Here is a 26,427-nt window from a genome sequence, read left to right on the forward strand (position 1 = left end):
CACAGCTAGTAAGTGTCAAGTATTTGGTCTGAGGCCAGATTTGAACTCAGGTCCTCCTGACTTCAGGCCAGGCTCTCTATCCACTGTGCCACCTAGCTACCCCCAAGGAGTTAGTCTTAATAAGGAAGAAAGACACCTTCCATGGTCCACCCTCATAGGAGCAATACGTAAACCCCTTCTCCAGGAATGTTAGGTTTAAAAAGAAAGAAATTTCTGGAAACTTGGTTGGCTTAGGGGGCTGAGGGTTCAGACCGCTGCTGTCACTTTCTTGTGGAGTACAAAGTAGACATGGGGAGCTGGAGGAACCTTTAGGAGCTTATCTTGTGCATCATTCATGTTGAGAGAGCCTTGTTTAGCTGGATGAACTCTAGAAGTCTACTATGCCTATTTTTGTTGAATATTCTCCTGCTTTGGTTGAAGTAAATCTCTTTTTGTTAACTGTTGAATGATTTATAAGTGTCTCATTTTGTTCCAATATTGAACCAAAATTACCAAGGCACTGGCCTGAGTCAGGTGTAACTCAGAACATGTACCTTCTTTGACACTAACCTGGCAAACCTATTACCTCAAACAAATTTCTGTACAATCAAGTTTAAGTAAGTTTTTATGAGGTTTTGTTTTTTACTGTTTTTCCCTTTTACCTTCATCATCAATACTTTAATTATTCTGTTTTTAATACCATTTTTAGGCCAATCAACAAGTATTTATTAAGAAATTATTTTGTGTCATATGCCATGCTAAGCCCTGAAAATACAAAATAGAAGAGGAAATATGGTCCCTGCCCTCAAGTAGCTTGCATTGCGATGGAGAAGGTCAACACAAAAAAGCCCTGAAAAGCAGGGAGGTTGGGGGTGTAGAGGCGGGGGAAAAGATGGTACCTAGTCCTGGGGCATGGTAGAGAAAGTCCTGTGGAGATAAGATTATAATGCAGCCTGGAAAGGAATGAAGACATCTCTTGCTTGGGCCATCTCCTAAAATTGTAGGTTCTAGGATGTGCCAGCCAATCATTAGATGAGGTGTCATAGGTAAAGAGTACTTCCAGGATGAAGAGAAGTACCAGTAGGACCTGGGAGTTTAGGAAGCAGGTTCAGCCACTCCTCACATATGGCCTTTTTTTTTTTTTTTACAGTTAATCAGGGGTTTGACAGTTTTATCCTCCAGACCTATCCAGCAGGTCAATATGAGGAGGGGGTAACAGGAGTCCCCTAGCCTACCTAGGCTAGATGGGGCATGTTCAGGTCAGGCCAAACGGGAAAAATGGATCAGGAGTGGTAGAGAAGGGATGGTGGAGGAAGGGAAGTCAAGGGGCCCTGGAGAAGACAGAATGGGTGGGGGTGGAGGCTTTTAAGAGCAGTCCATGATTCATAGTTGTACAATTAAGTAATTTTGAAAGCAATTGATGTCAATATGATTTATGCATGTATTTAGGACACACAAATAACACACAGAAGTGCATTAACTTCCACTTTTGTAGTTCCTTTCACAAGCATATAACTTCTATAAAAGAGCAAGAAAATAGAATGAAAACTCTGTCTTTTTAAATTTATCATCATCCATATTCTGCCCCCTAATTGTGTAAGTACTCAAAAGACCCTGTCTTAGGGCCTCTTCTCTTTGCCTCGAGTTTCTCCCCACTCTATTTCATTCGTCATTCTTCCACTAAAGTGATTTTTACTAAAATACAGATCTGATCATATTACAGACCTCCTTCCCCCACCAGGAGTGAATAGATAGTGCTTGGTTTGGCATTCAAAGCCCTTTGTAACCTAGCTCCCTCTTACCTTTCCAGTCTTCATACACTTTACTTCCTAAGTCATACTCTTCGAACCGGTAACTCTAGCCTCATGGCTATTTCTTGAACAAGACGCTTCCTCTCTCTGTTCCAGGCATTTTCTCTGGCTGTCCTTCATCCCTGGAAAATTTCCTTCCTTCACTTTGACTACTGACCTCCCTGGCTTCCTTTAAGTTCCAACTAGAATCTCACCAGAAGAGGAAGCCTTTCCTAACTCCTCAATTCCAGTGATTTCCCTTTAAAATTATTTCCTACTTATCCTGTATTAGGTTACTTTATATGTATTTGTTTGCATGTTGTCTTCTTCATTAGATTACAAGCTCCTTGAAGGCAGAAGCTATCCTTTTGCCTCTTTTTATATCCCCAGCACTAAGCACAGTGCCTGGCACATGCTTAACAAATGCCTATGGAATGACTCTCTCCTCTCTCTTGATTTTATCAGTTCTCTTCCATTCAATTATCTTTTCTCTACAGTTTACTCTCCCTCCTGGGCTCCAGTCTTTCATTATCAGTTGCTTATTGAACATTTCAAACTGGATGGCTTAAAGGCATTTCAAACTCGACATGTCAAAAATGTAACTCATTTTCTTTTTTTATACCAAACTTGTTTTCTAATTTCCTTATTTCTGCTGAAAACATGGCTTTCCAGTCACCCAGCTTCAGAATCTTGGCATGATTCTGAACTCTCTTCTTTTCCTTCATTTCCATTCCCACTTATTTGCCAAGTCCTGCGGATTCTATATCTCACACCTTTCATGTCAATCCTCTTCTCTCTATTTATACCACAACCATCCTAGTTCAGGTCCTCCTTATCTCTTTCCAAGACTATTGAAATAGTCTCCAAATTGGTCTATTTTTCTCCAATCCATCTTTCATATGACTACCAAACTGATATTTCTAAAGCACAGGTCTGACTTTGTCACTCCTTTTCCAACAAGCTCCCTTGGCTCACTGTTGCCTTTAAGATCAAATAGTAAGCCCTTTGGCATTTAAAGAGCTTCAAAACCTTATTCAGTCCTTTCTAGTCTCTATTTCTTAACATCCCTAGCTTCTTTTAAAGTTCAGTCCAAACATATTTTGCTAAATTGTCCAAACTATCTCCAAAATTACCTTGTATTTATTTTGATTATATCTTATATTTATACATTTTATCTTTACAACAGAATATAAACTACTGTAGAACAGAGACTATTTCAGTTTTCAGTATACAGTATGTATATCCCACCCAGTCCCTTGCATGGTGACTAGAACAGAGTAGGTGCTTAATAATTGCTTTCTGATTGTTTTGTTGAAAGCTCACCTTGAGGAGAAGAGTGGTATGTTCATTTTTCTAGACAAACCCTATGCAGACTGCCACTCATACTGTTTAAAAAAATGCATATTTATTTTTAAAAATTTTATTTTTAAAACATAAAAACCTTCTATGCTATCAAAGAGTTATCACCAAAAAATCATTTTTATCTGTCACTTTAAGGAAAAATGCAGGGTATTTAGATTTGTCTTTTAAATTATACTTCATTGCCAGGAAACACAATTCACAGGCTTTTCTGTTAGCACAAAGACAACAGGAATTGATGGGAAGGAAAAGAAAAAGAGAATAGCCTAATAAAGCTGTCCTAGTTCAATAGATGCCACACAATCGGATTTCCATCCTACGTCCTTCATCCCACTGGCTTGCCATAAAACAAACCAACAAATGAACAAAACAAGCATGCTCTCTTCTGTCTTTTGACTTTCAGTGCCAGTTGTTTCACCTTTTTGTGTTTTTATTGAGTTGAATTGGCTGTAGTTTTTGTTAAACAGTCTCAAGTAACAGTTACATTTTAATTTCCAATATTTCTTTATATTTTGGATCATGCCCTAATGTTAAGTAATTATCTTTTAATTCATAAGACATTTTCATTTTGTGGAATAGCTCTTATATTGTGGTAGGTTATCTCAATCCTTCTTTTGAACTCTCATAATAAATGAAGCCTATAATATTATTAGATAACCAGTCATTTCATATTTTGATGTCCTTGATACAAATGGTTGAGAAGATTAAGGTGTTTAATAGGGATTTTTAGTGACATTTAATTAAATTCTAGTTTAAATTTTATATTTTCAACTAATGAAAATCCACCCTTTCTTTCTCTTTATTGTCCCCTCCCACCCATGTAATTGAAACGCATAGTCAAGAAAAACAACAGCATTACACAAATGTTTATTTAAGCATCGATTATGTGTAAAAAGACTCTGGTGGTTGCTGAGAATACAAATATAATAGTCCCCCCCCCTTTTTTTTACAAGCTTTATGGGGATTTGCTTAGCATATGACCAGATCACCTAAAATGGAGGAATCTATGTCGGAAATGCAAAGTACTTTCTTCTTTAAGAAGACATTTTGTATTCCCCTATCACATGGGTGGGGATAGACTTTATTAGTTATGTATCCAGAACAGGCTGTATCTTTAAAGCTATCAGACTGAGGCAGTCTCTTTGTCTCTGTACAACATGGTCACTATGAGCTGAGCTAGTGAGAGGAAGGTTGACTTTAGACTCTGTGGCCCTAAGAATAGGACTTGGGGTTTTGTTCTGCTTTGTTCTTCCTTTTCAATTCTAGACTTAATCAGTACACGTCCTGAACTTGTAAGAAAGTCATGGCAATTTTGGAGAAAGTATTCAAGTCCAGATTTTGCTGCTTCCTCTGTAAGGGAAGCCCTGAGAAGATAAGGTGTCTAGGACTTGAATCCAAGTGGGATTTAGACTTGAAACTTGGTGGGACTATGGTGCAGAGTATAGAGTGCTGTGCCTGGATTCAGGAAGACCTGAGTTCAAATTGAGCTCCAGACACTTATTAGCTGTGTGAATTTGGCAAGTCACTTAACTCTTCACCAACTTCCTCATGGGTAAAATCAGCTGGAGAAGGAATGGCAAACCATTCCAATATCTTTGCCAAGAAAACACCAAATGGGGTTACAAAGAGTCAGACATGACTGAAATGATTAAACAACAACAAATGTAATATAGGAACTGAGATAAACTGTGTACCCAATACTCTACCCCTCTATGAAGAATTATGTGGTATGGAGGGAGAACTCCCATATGTTGGGAAGAAATGTTCATATGTTTATCTCTGCTAAACCTTTGAAGCAAATATTCCTTTTTGAAAGCTAATCTTAATGTTAAGAGGTTAAATGGAGCTGGAATACAGGGAGCCTCTAAAATTGATGGAATTCGATGGATAGAGGCTTGAGTAAGTGGTAAAGAGACTGAACATCCCCTAAACTCCTATGATAGTCCTGGAGAAACCTGGAGGAGGGGTGAAACAGAGCATACTTGACCTTCAGGGCCCGAGTAGACAGTGTTACACAAGGATCTTATAATATATATCCTTACAACACACACACACACACACATATATATATATATATATACATATATATATATATACATATATATTATATATATATACACACACACATATATATATACATATATATATATGCACCCCCCCATATATGTTATATAGGGTCTTGTTTTGCTATATATTTTATATATATGTAATATATATCCTTATAATAATAGAGTGGAAAAGATCAGATGTGGACCTATGTACCTGTGAAACAAGGCAGATTATGATAAAATAAACAGAGTTGGAACAATCAGGGGAATCTTCATGGAAAAGGTCATATTTGAGTTGAGTCTAGAAGAAAGAGAAAAGGAAGAGATGTTTGGGGGAAACAATTTCAAACTTGGAGTGTGTGAATAGTAGCACAGAAGTGGGATGAAAAAGGGCCCAATTAAGTAGGTGGGTGGGGAGAGGGGAAATAATAATTACCTGATTGGACTATTCTTTGCCTTACAATTGAGCCATTAGCCTTATATGACAAGGATAAAGGTTTTTTTTTTTTAAATCTTAGAGAGGCCTCTGATTCAGGAATAAGGATTCCTTCCTTCCTTCTTACCTTCTCTTTCCTTCCTTCCTACACCTAGCACAGTTCTTTAAAACCACAGGATCTCAATGCTGATTCATTGAAAGAACAAAGCCTATTGGACACCTTTGTGAAGAATTGCTTTTCTGGTAGAATAGTAGCCATATGCTCTTTCCATCTACTATCTAATCCCTGATGTTCTTGTCTTCCCTAGAGCTCTTGATCTCACAAGGCAGAAAGGTATAGTTAAAGGAGTGCTGCACTGAGTTGAGACTTGGTTTGAACCCCAGTTCTGATACTTACTAGTTATCCTTTAATCTCCTGAACTCAATCTTCATCATGAATACAATGATACTTTCAGGAAAGCTCTTTATAAACCATAAAGTTCTCCAAAATGTGAGCTTCATAATCATCACAGCCATTGTTGTATTTGTTGTAAAAGCCAGCCCTACATCTCATCAACAACCAAGTAGATGGAGTAATGTTAATAGCGTAGAGTATCATGACAATAACCCCACAACCTTTTGTCTGTGTCCATGGCTACTGCTTTAGTGATAAGATCTCATCTTATCCTATTCTGTAGAATGGATTGATTTGATAAAAACCAGTCTTAAAATTCAGTGCCTTTGGGTGACTGGACAGAATCTTAGTATCTACTATTATTTTATTTAGAAGGCTAAGATAATATTAAGAGACAGGTATAAACTCTGTTCTGGTACCCATATGTCCCCAATTCAAGTGGCCAACCAGAAATTTAATAGATATTGCCCAATTAATTAATGGCTTAGAAACATTAATCACTTTAATACTTGGATAATCCACGATTTTATTACTGTGATCTTCAACCATTGCAAATCACTTCCTCCTTCCCTTCCACCACATCTCCCTACACCATGACTAAGTAGATGTTTTTAAGAGTGTTCAAAAATAGTTAATCAATTCATTGGTTGGTAGCTAACTCATTGATGATAAATCTTTCTGAACTTAGCAAGACTAGCAGGCAAACAACACACAGTCCATCCATAACTAGAGCCATAATTATTCTTTCAAGTTTGGTAGAACATACCAGATATTGTACTCCATTAGTACTGCTTTAAAAGACCTAGGGTCTTTATGTTAACATAAAGCATTGGAATGAGGATTTAATGAAGAGTCAAAATATTACTTCCCTAAAGACTGAAATTTGAGACCTAATTTCCCATTGATATTAGAAATCTTTTGACTTACATGGCTTTTGGTTTTATACATTCTTCCCAAATTACACACTTAAAAATATTTGATGATTTGTTTCATTTAAAAATTATTTGAGTGTTTTTGTCTCCTAAATTTCAGAAGCTTTTGGTGAATACTTAATTTAAATTTGCTAAAGTGTAATGTTTGAAGGTTCTAACAAAATAATTCCTCACATTCTTTTGAAGTTTTCCAAATTGTAACAACCTAAGTGGTAGTCACACATTTCTAATAAAAAAGCACCTACCTCTTCAACTAAAAACACAGTCGATGAACATAGAAGGCTAACTTGAAAAAAATATACCATTTACATATCCAATTTCACTTTATGCTTGCTGAAATTAGATTTCCTAACTAATTTTACTTCTTGATCATAATTGGCTATGTCAAATCTTTTGCTACTAGTGTGAAGAAATTTTGATTAATTTTAATTCACAGTTTATTTATGATTTCCAGAAAGCATTTGCAGTGACATCAGACTTTTGAGAGAACTATCAAACCAAGCTGATTTATTTAACTTTCCTTGCTTTGAAAATACTTAAAAAACAAACTTTGGCTTTTTTACTCCTTCCAATGATAAACTCAATTTTTATTCATCTGAAATTACGTAGCTTTTTTGAGTTATTTATTATTATGTCCCTGAAGTTCCCTCATACGTTTGGGTATTTTAGCTTCCATATTAAATTGATATAGAAGACAGAATGAACAGCTGGTCTTGTCCACCTTCATTTAAAATTATGGAATCATCCTGTCACGATTAATTTCTATTTATAAAGTCTATAAAGGTTTCTTCCCTTACGTAGTACTGTTCTTTCCAGCCTGAGATTTTTTTTGTTCACCTCTACTTTCTCAAAGCCCACCTTATAAAATTGTCAAACCAATATCACATTTTTCTTCTCAAAATTCTATATCCCTGTATTATGTATGTGATTCTGACTTGTTGACTGTGGTTAATTCTTGACTTTGAACTCCAATTCCTTTTCCTTACCTGCCACATTGCCCCCACTCAGGTATCCTTCCTTTCCCTCTCCTGTCCAGGACTTCTATGTTTGATATTTTCCCCATTATAATATAAAGTACTTCAGAGCAGGGACTATCTTTTTCCCTTAAAGCTCTATCCTTAGAATTTAGCACAGTGCCTGGCACTGCTTAGTAAATAATATTGTGTATGTATGAATCTAATTATATACATATCTAGCATATCTATTATTTTTATCTCACTTATGTCTCATCTTTTCAATGGTTTGTAATGCATAATTTCCAGGTGCTGACATGTAGCCTAGATGTAGCTAGATGGTACAACGGATAGAAGAGTGGTCCTGGAATCAAGAAGTTCTGGATTAAAGTCCTGCTCAGATACTAACCAGCCATGTGATCATAGGCTAGTCACTTAATCTCTGTTTATCTCATTTTTCACCTCTATACAAGGAAGATAATGCTAGTACATACTTCTAAGGGTCGTTGTAAGGACCATGATATATTTTTGAAGAGCTTCACAAACCTTAAAGGGCATCATCATCATCATCATTATAGAATATAGTATGTTATATACTATGTTATATAATTTATAGAACAGTATAGACTGTATTATGATGTGTATGATATAATGCTATAATATAGTATATGCATGTACTATATTTTAGAATATTACAGAATACTATCCCGTGGACTTTGATAGGATTTTAGCAAAAAACCCCCAAGGAAGTTGGGTCAAATGAAGCCAAATTTATGGCCAGTCTTCTGTATAGTTTTGATAATAGTATGTCTTGTCGGATTGTATCCAGCATCTTATGTTCTTAGAGTAATTGCTCCCAAAACAGCACACATTTATCAAGCATATATAATTGACATATGTCTTGATCACATTGTGGCAATTTTAAATTGCTGGTGAACATGCACATCATCTTTCATCAAAATGAGAATTTCTTAATGAGATAACTTTTTTCATGAGGGTCTTACATTTAGTAATTCTAATAGTAAACCATACTAATTCTGAGGTAAGACATAGCAATAAAAATATCTTTCCTGGAGAGTCATTCTGGAGATTTCAAAGTGAGAGTATCTCTTGAGTCTCTCAGGCTTCAGCAAGAATTGAATCTTCCAAGACATACTATTTTAAAAACAACACTGAAGTTGTGAGGGCATGGTTATCATATAAAGGTTAATAGATCAGTCAGCATTTGAAACTATTGCTTTCCATTACAACCTAACACCCTGAAACTGTCTATGTGAAGAATTTCTCTGTGTTCGTGGGACCAAGGGATGTCTGTGCTTCAGTTTTCAGAGTGGAAAATGATAATTATGCTGCAATTTCTTAAGAATTGCTCTGATCAGCTTTTGGGACAGGAACTCACAATTTGACAAAAAACTGTTGGGAAAAATGAAAAGTACTTTGGCAGACAACAGGTATAGAACAACATCTCACACCGTGTGTCAAGATAAGGTCAAAATGAGTTCCTGATTTAGATATAAAGTGATATCAAAAGCAAATTTGGGGAGCATGGAATATTTTAAATGTCAGATCTATGGATAAAGTAAAAATTTCTGAACAAACAAAGGATAAAGGGCATTATGGAATATAAAATGGATTAATTTTGATTATATTAAGTTAAAAAGTATTTGCACAAACCAAACCAACATAGCCAAGATTAGAAGGAAAATATAAAATTGGGGGGAAATTGTAGCAAGTTTCTCTGATAAAGGCCTCATTTCTCAAATATAGAGAAATGTGTCAAATTTATAAAAAATATAAGCCATTCCCCAATTGATAAATGGTCAAAGGGTATGAGCATGCAGTTTTCAGAAGAAAGGAAAACCATCTATAGTCATATGGATAAAAATGTTGTTGATTAGAGAAATACAAATTAAAACAACACTGAGATACCACCTCATGCCTATCAGATTGGCTAACATGACAGAAAAGGAAAATGACAAATGTTGAAGAGAATGTGGAAAAATTGGGACGCTAATGCATTGTTCATGGAGTTTTAAACTATTCTAGCTATTCTAGAGAGCAATTTGGAACTCTGTTTAAAGGGCTATAAAACTGTGGATACCCTTTGACCTAGCAATACCACTACTAATTTTGTATCTCAAAGAGATTTTTTAAAGAGGGGGAAAGGACCTATATGTATAAAATATTTATAGAGACTCTCTTTGTGGTGGCAAAAAATTGGAAATTGAGGGGATGTCCATCAATTGGAAAATGACTAAATAAGTTGTGGTATATGATTGTAACAAAACTCTATTGTGCTATAAGAAATGATGAGCAGGATGCTTTAAGAAAAACCTGGGAAGATTTATATGAGCTGAGCAGAACCAGGAGAACATTGTACAGAGTAAGGCAACATTGTAAGAATAATTAAATGTAAATGACTTAGCTATTCTTAGAAATACAATGATCCAAGACAATTCCAAAGGACTTATGATGAAAAATGCTATCCACCCCCAGAGGAATAACTGCAGGTATCTGAATGCAGATTGTAGCATACTTTTTTTTAAACTTTCTTCATTTTTATTGTTGTTTTCGGTTTCTTCTTGTTTTCTCTTGCAACATGGCTAATATGGAACTATGTTTTGCATGACTGCACATGAATAATCTATATCAAATTGCTTGCCTTCTCAAGGGGAGGGTAGGGAAGGGATAGAGAATTTTGAACACAACATTTGAAAAAGTAAATGTTAAAAATTGTTATTCTATGCAATAGCAGAAAAAAATGAAAATAAAAATTTTAAAAAATGGGAAAATTGCCTTTGTCCTAAAATCATTCAGATTTGATAGCCTATAGTAAGCCTATAGCACCAACTTTGAAGAATCAAGATAGGAGCAAAGAACCCAGAGCAACCCTTAAAAACAATCTAGATCACAAGAAGAAAGGACATCTGAGAAGCAATAAAAATGCAACATTGTTAAGGTCATAAAGTGTTTTGGAAGGATAAAAGGCACCAATGCCAAGGTTGAACTGTGGCAATTAATTTTCACCCTTGGTATATTTTTAATCTAGAAGAAACTTTGTAACCAAGGATAAAATAGAATCATAGGTAAATAGTAAGAAGCATCAAAAATTCCTTAGGCTACTTCCAATGATGTGTTCTACCATTTATATTCATTGAAACAATATTTTCTGCTATCTATATAAATATTTTATAATTGGTTAAATACATCTGTCTCAACATCAATTTGAATACTTAATTGGTTCTGTGCCTCTTAAAATTTTAATAAGGCCCTTCTAGTACTCCAGATACAACATATTAATCATAGTCATCATTATCCAAATCAAAATAAACATCAATGAAGGACAAATTAATAACAGCAAAAATATAATAACTGCATTATAGAGTGCTACCTAAAAAGTAATAAGCAGGATCCACCTATTAGCTTCTATGAACAAATGTTGTACCAAAACTACTATACATTTTAGATTCAATTTTCCGTAGTATAATTAATGAAATTAACAATTTTCAGTCAGGTTTGGTTCAAGTCCCACTTCTGTCAAATGTTAGCTGTATGACTCTTGAGAAGTCTCTTCTTAATGCCCCACTCAGGCATCTCTCTAAGACCAGGCACTGTTCTGTATTGGTAGAGGAAGTTTCCTCATTGGGAGTGCCTAATACTAGTATGCATATACTAATACTATGCATATACATACATGTAGATAAATATGTGTGTGTGTGTGTGTGTGTGTGTGTGTGTGTGTGTGTGTGTGTGTACATAGTGAGAGTAGGCCCTAGTTTAGATTTCAAATAAAAAGACTGAAGAGTATTTTAACATAAACATAGTCGCTGTTTAACTGTTTAAATAGCACACATATATACATGTATCTATATGGGTCGTGATAATTTTAATTTTAGTTGTTGCTTCCCCCTATCTCCACCTTGTCAGTTATCTTCCTAAGCTTTGCGAAAGGCCTTGCTATTTGGGTCTCCCATTCATCCTAATGATTGGTTGTGGTTGGTTGTTGTATGTTCTCTAAGAGGGCCAAAATGACATCGCTATGTTAAAGTCAAGCTACAGTGTGTCTAACACTGGCTGATGAGACCAATACAAGCTCAGAATGTTCTACCACAGGTCAAGAACAAATAGTCCATGAGAATATTTGGGGTGGATTCCCTAAATTTGTGCGTCTCTCATTCATTCTAACAGAGTTATAATAAAAGCCATCTTAGAGGTTGTGGAACAGGTATCTAGTCATGTGCAAAGCTAGTCACTGACTTTGTTCTTTTATCCAACTGGGTAAGGCGAAGGACCCTAAGGCCTAAATCTAGAAACAAGACAAGAAAATATTTTGCATCTTCACCAATTAAAATATCAGAAAGCACAAAGTAGTGAGACAAAGGGAAGCTAAACTTAGAGTTAGCATTCCAGAAATATGCAAACTTGCAGATTAGGACATCCACCAAATCCATAGGGCCCTGACTCCCCCTTTCTATTCTCTTTGGTGACCAAGAATCTACAATACTCTACCAGAAAGATGGGTCACTTGGGTGAATCAAGTGCCAGGGAAAGCTTTGTCACTTTGTAGGGGAATACTATCCTAACTAGCACAAGGAAAAGGTTAGATTATTGGTCCCATTACATCCCTTAAGAAAAATTAAACTAGCATTCATTCATGGTTATTCAGCAGTCTTGCACCTGTGCCCTGAATTCATCCCAGTACTTGGTTGGATATATTATAATCTTGAAACAGACAAACAAACAAAAACTTGAGTTTTGGAGATTTATCAGCTCTCTGACTCCTGATTACTAAATCCCAAACTTCTGTTATGCTCTTTTATTATCTGTCTCCTTATTTATCTTCAGCATAAACTTTATTAAAAATAGATTTTTATTGATACATTTTCTTTTTTACATTGCCTAGTTTCTTCCTTTCCCTTTCACCTCTCCTCTCAGAATACCATGCCATGTTTAAGTATTTTTTTTAAAGAAAAAAAGACAAAGAAGGGGAAAAGTATTAGGCAAAGCCAATCAATATATCAAAAAAAAGATGCAGTGTTCCACCTCCATGGCCCCTACTTTTCTGTAAAAGGGCAAGGGGAGGTATCTTTTACATTTAGTTTTGATAGTTTTGTGATTTTAGTTCTTTCCATTTACGTTGTTGTGGTAATTGTGTAGATTGTTTCTGACTTTGTAGCAATTTATGTGTGTTCCCAAGCTTCTCATTTTCATCCTTTCTTACAACACAATCATATTCCATACGTTCACATACCACATGCTTAGCTATTCCCCAGTCATTGGACATCTAAATTGTTTATAATTCTTTGCTACCACAAAAAATATTGCTATAGCTATTTTAACATGTGGAGGTTTTCTTTTTGTCAATGATCTCCATGGAGTAGGGCCTAAATGTCTTATTAGTATTTTTTCTACTTTATGGTCCAAATATCATGTCCTTGACAGAGAAAATAATCAAAATTTTAAAATGAGCAGCTCTCCCTTTTCTCTGTCATCATTTACTATCATCTCATATATCATGCATATTGACACTATTCCTATTTTCCTCTTTTCCTGACATATTTTAAACATAAGCACACATAAATTTCCATTTTTCTTAATTTTCCTCATCTTTCTACTCCAACCTCAAAAATTCTGACCTTTACCATTTCTGATACTACTCCTATAGGACAATGTCATGCCTTTGTATTCATCTTCTATTAGTTGCTCTCACTTTTATCTTCTATAAATGTATTTTAAAATCTAAATTGCTTGATGAGTTTTCTGTCCATCACCATTAGTTTGTTTAGATAATTCCCCTTTTTATCCCTCATCTGAACTGTTTTCCTTTTTGGCTTTATAATTTTATTCTCGAGAGCTTCTCATTTCTTTTGAAGCTTGGACTAACTTCCCCTATAGAATTTTAGTCCATGGGATCCTCCCTATCCTTTTGAAATTTGTTCCAGCAAAATGTAAAGTGCATGCCAAACTATTCCTAGCTTTCCTGTGTTATAAGATAAATTCTAAGACAGAGCAGCCACTTGTCCTAAAGGTGTCCATCATTTCTATACCTGTCTTTCATTCAATATGCAACATCTTGGTAATCAGTCTGTCATTTCTAGACCTTAAGCTGGCATTTAGAGATCCAATTACCATTTTCAGATAACATCTTTTTGATCAGCTGCTCACTTTCCAAATCTTCCTTTCTCCTCTGAGACCCCAACCTTTAATTGGTGGAAGTGATGGAAACATACCTGTTCTGTAATGTCTTCATATTCTGGCCAAGGATAGATTGCAAACCTTATGTTTTCCATGTTCTCACTTGTGCTATTATTTGTTGCCATGTGAATCACTGGAATTTGATAATAGATTTTAAATGATAACTAGATTTAACAAGTCTTAGTGGAGCTCTCTTTTGGTCTTGTATTTACGCCTTGAGAAGACATCATAGCTCTCTAATTCACATCAGGTTGACTTTAACTGTTTTCATACCTGTTCCTCTATTGGGAGCCACCAATTACCAACAACTTTTTCTCTTTTCGTCTAATACTAGATAGTTTCTCTTCCCCTTCTTAAAACCTGGGACATTCACCTATACCTAATATTCTAGCACTTTTCTCATCCTGTGTTATGTTTCAAAGACTACTTGAGTTAGTTAATTGATTGTATCTACATTTTTCCCCATTATCCTAGAAAGTAATCTGTCTGGATTTAGAAATATGTAGTTATCTTCTTATTGATCTTTCTTAGATCCTTCTTCTATGTTTGTTCTACAATTTGTAGTTTGAAATTTCTACACTTTATAGTTTCATAGTTTCCTTGAGAGAAAAAAATGGAGCTAGGAATTAAGTACTTCAGCTTTGCTTTCTGTGTTATCTGTTAATATTACTGCTGCCTCCAGCAATAGGTCTAACCTTTTTTTTTTTTTTTGCTATTTCTTATAGCTGGCATTTATATAGTGTTAAGTTCTGTAAAGCTCTGTACCTGTTATCTAATTTGATCCTAAAAAAACCAGTAAGTCAGGTGCTAATATTATTTCCATTTTACAATATGAAGAAAATGAGGCTGAGAGAGTTTGAGTGGCTACCTATGGTCACACAACAAGTGTCTGAGGTGAGACTTGTGGATAAAGTGCTGGGCCTGGAGTCAGAAAGACTTATCTTCCTGAGTTAAAACCCATCCTCAGACACTAACTAGCTATGTGGCCCTAGGCAAGTCACTTAACCCTGTTTGCCTTAGTTTTCTCATCTGTAAAATGAGTTGGAGAAGGAAATGGCAAACAACTCTAGTATCTTTGTCAAGAAAACTCCAAATGGGGTCATGTAGTCAGACATGACTAAACAACAACTTTCTGATTTTAACTTCAGATTTCTTATCCTCTGTGTCACCTAACTTTTTGTTCTAATGAAGCCTTTTCTTATTGTACTTGTCAATCTACCTACATCTTAGCTCAAAGTGGAATTAAGCCTTCTTAAAACTATTCTTATGTTTCCAGGTTACTCTTTTGGATTCTTTCTTGGTTATATGCCCTTTCTTTTCTTTTTTCTTTCCTTTATTTCTTCTTATTCTTGTTCTTCTTCATATGTCCTTTAATGGTTTTAGTCTTTAGACTACTTCTTGTTCAACCAAATTGATTTCTTTAGATATCTTCATCTTTTTTCCTTAACCAGCTTAGTTTGAATCAATATTTTGGACCATCCATCCCATTTAGAGCTTCTGGTCATGATTTCTCTGAATTCTTTCATATCTGCTTTCCAGAAGAATAGGGGGTATGTGTGACTATTGCCTGCATTCCTTCCTTGGATATTCCAATTCACCAACAAGTTATTTGTTTGGTATCATAATTAAGTTGAGAATAGCAGTTACCTCAGATGTGTCCTCTATCTTCTGAAAGATGTCATCTTAACTAAGTGTACACTGGTATAGGTGCTAGCTAGAGTAGCCAAATACAGTCCCCAGTTTCATTACTGTTATATTTCTGGACCCCTACTCATTATTCCCTGCAGTCTTATTAAGAGTCATGGCTCATGTCTTTCCACCTTTATACATTCACTGATTTTCCAAACAGGAAGACAAAAGTTACCTAGTCAGGCTACTGTGCCATGCCTATCTTAATGATTCTGTGAAAGATGTTGGGAAATTCCTTTTAAAAAATCCATTCCAATGACTTTGTAATTATTTTGATGCCTTTCCAGTGAAGTATGAAGTGCTTCTTTAGGCTGTCACCTCAACTCCCAAGGCAGTGAGAAATGAGAAATCATGAATTAAGAGCATATTGTTTCCTTGTGGCATTTCTTCGGTTTGATCATCTATCAGCAACTTATACTTGTAACTGAATAAACTGAAGTATGAGAAAAGAAATGGGAGGGCAGGGAGGTGGTGGAAGAGATGTTGGTTTAGCTTTTACTTTGAATAATGTTTTTAGTGTAAAAACAATAAAAATCACCACTGCCATCAAGAACAAATGATTTATTGAATATGTCACTTTTAGGACTGATTTTCAGGAATCACTTCAAATTCTGCTGGTTATCATAGGGAACCTATGATGATAAAAAGAATACATCTGTTCATACCTCCTTGGGAAGCTTTTTCTCCCCCTTTCTTTGGTGAGGCAATTGGGGTTAAGTGACTTACCTAAAGTCACACAGCTAGTGAGTGTTATGCGTCTGAGGCCAGATTTGAACTCAGGTCCTCCTGACTCCAGGGCTAATGCTCTATCCACTGGTCTCCTACCTGCCCATCTTGGGAAGCTTTTAAAAAGACCCTGAGACATTCATGTCAGAAAATCCTAAATTTTCAGAAGTCAAATAAAATTCATATTTATTCACTTTTTAATTAGTATATAATATAGGCAAATGATGTTAGGTTGTATTTCTGATAGAGTAAAACTATATTTGTTATGTGCTTATGCCATCCTTCCCAAACTACTTGCAGTTAACTTCTTTATATTTATTTATATTAACTCTCTTGGCATGTATTCTGAATGTGCTTATTTGCATACTTTTTGCCTCACCTGTAGGATTGCAAGTTACTTGTGATTATTTGTTTGGTTGTATTTTTACACCCAGTGTCTACCACAAACCCTCATGGCCAGGAGGTGCTTAAAGATGTTTATTGCTTGATTTATATGCATTTTAATGGATCACAAAATCTCAGAGCAGGATAAGACTTCAGATAATTGAAATTCTAACACATGCATTAACAAGAAAGCTCTTTAAAATGTACACAACAGTTTTTGCTTGATTATGTAAGTGAGCCAGACAATAAACACTTATTAAGCACATGTTCTAAAGTGTGGGAATACAAAAAGAGGAAAAATACAGTCCCTGACTTCAAGGAGTGCACAATCTGATGGGGAGACAATAAGCAAACATATGTACTGACAAACTTATCTACAGAATACATAGAACTATTAAAAAAGAGAAGGAACCAGAATTAACAGGAGTTGGGAGACGCTTCCTATAGAAAGTAGAATTTTAGATGGGACTTGAAGGAAGTTAGAGAAACCAGGAGGTAGAGATGAGTGGGAGAGAATTTCAGGAATAGGGGACAGACAGAAAAAAAATAGAATTGAGAGATGAAGGGTTGTTTGAAGAAGAATTAAGAGGTGAATAAGTGAATGGTGAACAAGAAGATTGGAAAGGTGAGGGAAGAAGGGAAAAAGTTATCAAAGGCTTTGAACACCAAACAGAGGATTTTCTGTTTGATACTGAAGGTGATAAGGAGTTACTAGAGCTTACTGAGTAGGGAGAAGTGATGTGGTTGGACCTGTACTTCTGGAAAATCACTTGAGTTGCTCAGTGGAGGACAGATTGGAGTGGGAAATGACTTGAGGCAGATAGACCCACGAGGAAGCCATTGCAATACTTTGGGCGTGAGGTGATACCCAGTGACAGAGAACCTTATGTTTCCTAAGACAGTTCATTCCACTTTTGGATATTGTCAATTTTTAGGACATTTTGCCTTATACTGAGCCTGAATTTACCTTTTTGCAACCCCTCAACCAATGCTCATAGTTTCAATACACTTAGATCAATCACAAAATAAAAACTGATATGTCTAGTATATTGAGTTCTGCTTTATATGACTTGGGGAATACTTTGCCTAATTTAAAAATTATTATATAAGTTTTAGTTATTTTATATTTCCTTTTGTAACAGTCGTTTCTATTACTTAAATTTTACTTCAAAGCCTCGTTGTGGTAAAAAAATTTCAGCCTGGAGTCTCAAAAGCTGTGTCAATGGAATAGGTATCTTTCCAAATTGGAAAGACTTTGAGCACGAAATGGACCACATGTCTTCCCTGTGGGGGAGAGCCTAACTAATGGCTCATTGGGAAAACTTAGCAACTAGAATTCTTTTGGGATAAGGAACTCATGAAGATCATCTACTAAGGCATAGCAGAATCTCCATTTGCAGTGTTTCCAACATTCATACTGAAGGAGTAAGGTAAGAATGTAGCTAGCATAAGGCTGTCATAAAAGAATGCTCTTTCTGTCAATAATCATTGCTTACAACAAATCATCCTCCCTCTCCTCCTTCCTCCATCCATACCTTTTGATCCTCTTTCCTAATGGGTTTTCCCTGACTCCTACAGATTTCTCTAGCTTTGAACACCTCTTTTTGAATTCTGTTTTGATCTTGTTTCTCACCCTTTTTGGGTCATATGCTCTGATCAAATCATGCTTGACAAGCTATGCCCTCAAGGTAACTTTCATTAACAACATCTTCGTTCGCAACCTTTCTCCAAGAGGCAATTGAGATACATTGAACCTCTTTTCCTCTATGGGAAGAGAAGGAAGGGGAAGGGAATAAGCATTTATATAACACCTATTATGAGTCAGGAAATGTGATGACACTTTTTACAAATATTGTCACTTTTGATCTTCACAACAACCCTGGGAAATAGGTGCTATTATTCCCATTTTACAGATGAGGAAATTGAGGCAAACAAGTTAAATCACTTGCCCAGGGTCATACAGCTACTAAGTGCTTGAGTTGTATTTGAACTCAGATCTTCCTGATTCTAGGGCCAGCACTCTATCCATTGTACCAGCTGTGACCTCTGTGGACAAGGATTTAACATATTTCACTATAAGTACTCAAACCACATAATCACATATCTTTGAAGTAAATATTGGTCAGTCAATAAGCTGTTATTAAGTGCTTACTATATGCCAGGAACAATGCTAAGTGCTGGGGATAGAACAAAAGGCAAAAGACAATTCTTGTCCTTGAGGAGATCACGATTCCATGAAGGAGACAAAATGTATGTGCAAACAAGCTATATACAGGATACATAAGAAATTTATTATTTCTATAATAACAAATAGGGAATTTATATTAGTAGGGGGAATTAAGTGGGCTTGGGAAAGGCATCATGCAGAAGGTCAGATTTTACCTGGAACTTGAAGGAAGCCAGAAGGCAGGGATGAGGAGGGAAAGCATTCCAGTATGCCCAGAGCCGGAATGGATTACCTTATTTGAGGAATGGCAAAACAAAAACCACCAAACCCCCAAAAAACTAAAACAAAAAAACTCAAACTAATAATAGCAACAACAACAACAAAAGTGTCACTTGATTGAAGAGTATGTGCCATGGAGAAAGGAAAGGAAGTCTGAAAAGATAGGAAGGGGCTTTGACCTATATTTGATCCTGGGGGTGATAGGGAATAATTAGAGCTAATTGAGTGAGAAAGTGACAAGATCAGACCTTCCCATTAGGAAAACTACTTCGGCAGCTGAATGGAGCAACCACTGGAATGGGGAGAGACTTGTGGTAGGCAAACAAACCAACAGTCTATTTCAGTGGTCCAGGTAAGAGAAGAGGAAAGTCTATGCCAGGGTGGTGGCAATATTGGAGGAAATAAAGGATCATGTCTGAGAGCTCTTACAAAGATGAAATTGATAGGCTTTAGAAACATATTGGTTATGAGGGGTGAGAGATAATGAGGGGTCAAGTATGACACCTAGGTTTTGCGAACCTGGGAGATTGAGAGGATGGTGGTGCCCTTGTTACTAATAGAGAAGTTTGAAAGGGATTAATAGTAGGGGGCAAGATAACAAGCTCAGTTTTGGACATGAGTTCAAGATGTCTACTAGACATCTGGTTCAAGATATCTAATGGGCAATTGGAGGTGTGAGATTAGATGTCAGGAGAGAGGTTAGCTGAGTCATCTAACAAAAAAAATGAGGAGTTAAAGCCTTTATTAATCAACGAAATCACAAGGCCACTTTTGGTATAAAAAGGTGAGGAATTGCTATGAACTGGCACTGTGAGGCCAGAGAGCAAGCAGGCAATATCCTATGTTTTAAAGATGAGTGAGGATATATTTATATATTTTTATAGTTACCATCTAATAACCTTCTTTGTCAATAGGCAGCCTACAAATCCTAAATAAATATAAATATATTGTATATCAATAAAGCAAGTATTTTGTTTTGTGCACAGTAGCATCTTAATACTCAGGGAACATCTCTTTCCATCAGCCTGAGTTAGACGTCTGCTGAGAGTTGAACAAACAGTGACCTTGGGAGACTATCTGTCTTTTCAACTCAGATTGCTAAGGGGTTCAATTATAATGTCTTGTCATGAAAACACACTGAGAAGATGAGTATACTAAGTGCTAAATACCTCCCCCTAAATAAGTTCTATTCTTTTTCAAAAGGCAATGTGCACAAGCTTGGTAACACAAGCTAGAAAGCATCAGAGACTCAGAAAATTGCCTTTTATGTCATGTATATAAACCATACTCTAAAAAGAAAAGATGGGACAAATGAACATAGAGCAGAACATGGTGAAGGTAAAAACAATTATGGTCATACTTGGAGAATATGAGGATCATTTTTTAATATATATTTACTTGGTGCAAGATTTTGAAGTTTTAGTCAATATCACCGATACATATTTTGTACGTAAGATGGGAGAACCACAACAATACAAAAACAAACAAAGAAAAAAACAATGTGAAAGACTGAAAAACTTTGATCAACACAATGAGCAAGCATGACTTCAGAGGTCTGATGGTGAAGCATCCCTCCTGCCTCTTGCTAGAGAGGTGACAGACTAGTGGTGTGGAATGAGATATACATTTTCAGATGTGGCAAAATGCATTGATTTGTTTTGTTTGTTATAAGTGTGGGACTTCAGTTTCTTTTGTGTGGGTGGTGGAGGGTGTCAGTGAGAAGTGAAATTGATGTAAAAAAAGGAAAATGCATCAATAAAACATTTTAAAGTGGTAGAATCATATTTTAAACAAATGGTAGATCTAGGTGGGAGCATAGGTAGAGAAAAATTTTGCCATTATATTAATGTATGATAGAGATAATAATAGTAAAAGGAGGTGCAGAAGAAGGGGAAAAAGAAGTGTGAAGGGAAGAAGAAAAGAAGAGAAAGGAATACACTGATAGGACAAGAGAGGAGAAAGATGAGAGTTAAGATGAGAAGGAAAATAGAGAAAGAGCAAATAAGAGAGCTACCAGATTATTACTGCTTCCCCCCAACTCCAATATATTTGCATATCCCTTCAGGGAATTTTTTCTTCTGTCATTTCCTGAGCACTGCTAAGGTTAGCGGCATAACTATTTTGTTTTTTTTGTTTTTTGGTGAGACAACCGCAGTTAAGTGACTTGCCCAGGGTCACACAGGTAGGAAGTGGCAAGTGTCTGAGGCCAAATTTGAACTTGGGTCCTCCTCACTCCAGGGCTGGTGCTCTATCCCCTGCGCCACCTAGCTGCCCAATGGGGCATAACTATTAAAAAAAATAAAAATAAAGAAAAATAATTAGCAATTTAAATGTTCTGAAAAGGTTATTATTATTCTCTATTATGTTACTTCATTTTCTTGACCTTTTCTCATGTTTGAAAATTTAGAGACAAATTTTAAACAAAATTACTGACAAAAACCTTAATAAAGAAAAAAAAATAGATTGTATTTAAATGTTGTTATAGATGCAGCATTGCCATGGCCTAGTGGATGGAATATAGATTTGGAGTAATAAAGATATGTCTCAGACAATTACTGTGTAATGCTGGTGAAGTCTCTTAAATTCTGAACCTCAGTGTCCTTTTTGTAAAATGAAAACAATAATAACTTTACTCCATAAGATTTCAGTGAGGATCAAATGGGATGATGGATATAATTTCTTGTATAAATGCCAGTTATTATTTTTCCTTACCATATTTACAAAACTGATTTAGATGCATGTATATGACTATCTCAAACAACCCAGAGAAGACAGTAACAAATCTAAGTCCTTTAAGACAGTGTTGTCAAATTAAAATAGAAATGGGGGCCTCTAAACTATACATACTAACATGTTAACTTAGAAAACCACTTATTAGCATTAGCTATATTTTATTATTATTTTTTTATTTTGATAAATGTTTCCCAATTTACATTTATCTGGCTCAGCAGTATTGTGGGCTACATGAGGAAAGAATGTTTGACAGCTTCTGTTTTAAGGAATGCTAGCATTAATTGTGATTTTTTTTTGAAAGGACTTCAGTATAACACTTTTTTTTAACCCTACAAATACCCAATGAATTAATCTCCATGCAGCACAGATAATAAGACAACTTTAAGGACTGGATTATGCAGAAAAGTATCCTATTGCTCCACTGAAAAGCATTTGATAGGATTTAACAAGTCTCTCATCTGTGCCATACTAATTTATAGTCTTTATCTGTGGTGAAATAGAAAGTCATCACTGACATTAAGGGCAGCATATGGTTCTTTTATTATAAAATTCATGTCCTGCTCATCCCCTTTGACCCTCACCATATGGTTCTCATTTCATTTGTTGCCATTTGTTATGCTAGATAAGCTAAAAATGTTATTATATCTTGATTTACTGCTGCAAGTGCCTGAAAACCTTTGTGCTTCCCACACTATCATTGATCAAATATCAATTATTTTTTTAAACTCTGCTGCTATAGAACATATTAAATTGATTCTGGATTTATCTGGTACATGCTAAAGGCTCTGACCCCAATTTTTTCTGTTAAAGACTTTTTATCTTCAGTTTTAAGAGCAATTTTGGTCCTTGCAAAATTGTACTGCTCTGCACTGAGGAACCTACCTTTTTTTTCAATTTCTTACCTAGAAAATTGTACCTCAAGAAAAGAGAGGATGAAATTTTGTGGAGATTTGGGGACTTTGATTTAATCAGCAGCTATAAACACAACTCAAAATCCTCCATTTCGAAGATACCTTGTTTCGTTATGTTACATTCTCAGAACAGGACCATAAATTAAATATAAGGGAACTAAATGGTTTGTGAACATACCAGTAAAACTAAATTGCTGTTTTCCTTCCATTCCAGACCACTTCCCAAGTTATGAATATATAGTTTTCCTTCCTTGGTTAAGCCGTCTTTGATGTTAACACGCCTCTATCTGGTATCCTTGGAATAATTCTTTGTTGTGTGTGTAATAAATGCAATTGTTCTGTGAAAGAGCAAGTACATCTGTGCTTTGAAGATTGTGTTTGCTTTCATGCTTTTTAATGTTTGATTTTAGACATGGATTTCAACTTAATCCATTCCATTCTCCAATATATATTTGAAAATGGAATATGCTGCCCTAACTTTAAATAAAACTATAAAGTAATCTCTAAGGAGTTAGAAGCAGATTCTGTACTATAGCAGACACCAAAGAGAAAGGGAGTTACATGCCATAGTAAAAAGCCTTCATTTGATGAGCCATGCATTTGCCATAGTCCAGAAACTCGATTTTCCTGGCACTCGGTGCTTTTCAGAGCCTTCTTGTATCAGCAGTGGGGTTAATTTTCAATTCAATTCGTATTTATTAATTTCAATTAAATTCAATACATTTATTTAATACCTACTATGTGCAAAGTATTGTGCCAGTATGCTAGGGGTACAAAGGCAAGCCATTTTATTTCCTGTAATGACAGATAAAAAGAGTTGTTGATAAGTTGGTGTTGGTTTACTTTACTTTTAAATTTTTTTTCCTAGAGGTAACCAGTGAGATCTCAATTGGTTTAATGGTTGTTTCATGCAAATTCATGTACTGTAGTTTATCCAACTCTCTCAAGTGTGACTGGAGAAGAAAATCACTTGCCCCACCAAGAAAAAAAAAAAAGGAAGACTTTCTTTTATCTTAGAAAGGGAGAATAATAGTAAGGCAATAATTGCCACATGCTCTGGTGAAATTAATAGCATCACAATAGTTTTAAAGTTGAAAGGCCAACTGGTAGATACTTAGCAAATGCTGTTTAATTGAATGAAATGACAAATGGGGAAGCTGGAGTGTGAAGGGACTGTAATCCAAACTTAAGTCTTCAAACACAGAGTTTTTCACTATGCCATATATTACTCATTGTGAGGCTGATCCAGATTATACAATAAGAAAAGTATGCCCATTGTTTTAGCCATGATTTCATTATTTCTCAATTAAAAACAAAAGCTGATGTTTGATGTGATTATGGCAGACTCCTAAAATAGATGATGTGTCGATGTTAATGAAACTGTCACCACTACGTAAACTCCAGTGGCTCCTTGTTGCTTATAGAATCAAATCAAAATGCTCTGCTTGGTGTTCACAGCCCTTAATAATCAGCTCTCCTCCTATCTTTCAAGCCTTCTTATACCTTTCTCTCTGTGAATTCAATGATAATGGCCTCCTGACTCTTCCACAAACAAGACACTTTAGGTCTCAGCTCTAGGCATTTTCTCTGGCCCTCCCTCATCTCTGCAACACTTATTCCTTCTCAACTCTGCCTGTTAGCTTCCCCGGCTTCCTTTAAGTCCCAACTAAAATCTTATGTTTTATAGGAAGCCTTTCCCCCTCCGTTTTAATTTTAGTATCCTTCCTGCATTAAGCATTTCCTGTTTATCTTATAATATAGCTTGTTTGTATATACTTGTTTGCATGTTGTCTCCCCCATTAGATTATGAGTTCCTTGAAAGCAAGGACTATCCTTTGCCTCTTTTTGTATCCCCACTGTTTAGTACAGTACCTGTCATATAGTGAATGCTTAATAATGGTTAATTGATATGTATGTATGTATACACATACACATAAATATATGTAAAGCCTCCTTGGGGGGGTTACTGGCTACTCTCAATACACATACACTTATACATATATACATATACACACATATACACACAGACACACACACACACACACATATTTGCAGGGATGGATATGTTGTATTCCTAAAAAACAAATACTCAAGAGAGGTGGGAATTATTACCCCCAGAGTTCTAGGGGTAATCCTGTGGGTGGCTAACTTCCTAAATACTAGCTGACAAGCTCTCACTGCTATGTGTTCTTTTAGTCATCATCCAACAGATTCTATCAGTACTTTGGCAAAGATATTTACTCCAATGACATAGCAAGAATAATTCTTTCTTTTTTCAAGAGCAATAGTTATGAATTATTTCTCCCAAGTCCAAGGACACACTTTTCCACAAATACAGCCAGAGTCCAGAGTGGGGAGAAGAATGGTTAGGATCTTTATGGTAGTGAGGCACAGGTGTTACACATCTGGCCAAAGTAACGCTCTACTCTGGAAACACAAGTCCTTGATGTCCTTTCTTTCTGTTAGTGGTCTTCATGAAGGCTAATTTCATGAATGACTGCTATCCAGTTGGGCTAATTCTTGTAGCTGGAGCATGGGATAGGGAGACAATTATGTCTCCAAATGGAGCAGAGGTATAGTTGGGCTTCCTTCTCATAGGGTATGGTGTCTCAGGCTAGATAGGCCCATCTGCTGCTGTGCTACTTTGATCAGGTCACTCAGTTGTCATGCTGGCTTCTCACCGGGATTTGTGGCTGTGCTACCATGGCAGCTATGGGGGCAGTCAATGCTGGTCAGGGCCACACAGACCATTCTTCTTCTGGGCAGTGGTTGCCAGATGTGGGCCAGACAGGTAGCTCTGGTGCTAGGCAGCTGCTGCCAGCCTGGGCAAAGCAAGTCACTTTGTCCCATGGCTCTTTTTAACTGGATTACTATAAACCCTTGGACAGGGCAAAGACCTTTATCTTAAGAAAAGCTTTTTCCTTTTGACTTCATCATAGCCTCAGCTCTCAGACTGTTTCTCATTTGTGGACAGGAAATAGGAGAAGGCTTACCCCTTGCTTATAGACACATTCTTCCCCGCTCAAAAGTACCTTCCCTTTATAAACTACTTTAAATTGCATTAGATTAATTTCAGCTCACTCATTTTTACTTCTCATACTCATTCCTTTGGGAATCTCATGAGCATATGGAAGACTAGGGACAAAGGTGTGAATATAGTCTACAGCCTGGAGTCACGTTCATTGTCCTATCTTCCACTTCATGGGTCATAAAATACTGAAGCCTCCTACCCTTTCTTAGTATAGGGAAGTGAATATCTCAGTAAAATGACTTACAATTTTTTTTTGTTTCCTAGTATATATAAAAGTTATGTTTACACAATACTCTAGTCTATTAATTATTCAATAGTATGTCTAAAAAAAGTACATACCTTAATTTAAAAATATTGCATTATTAAAAATTGCTAACCATCATCTGAGCCTTCAGGAAGTTGTAATCTTTTTGCTGGTAGA

Source organism: Phascolarctos cinereus, unplaced genomic scaffold, assembly GCF_003287225.1.
Source record: "Phascolarctos cinereus isolate Bilbo 61053 unplaced genomic scaffold, phaCin_HiC Scaffold_726;HRSCAF=1367, whole genome shotgun sequence".
NCBI classification, from domain to species: Eukaryota; Metazoa; Chordata; class Mammalia; order Diprotodontia; family Phascolarctidae; genus Phascolarctos; species Phascolarctos cinereus.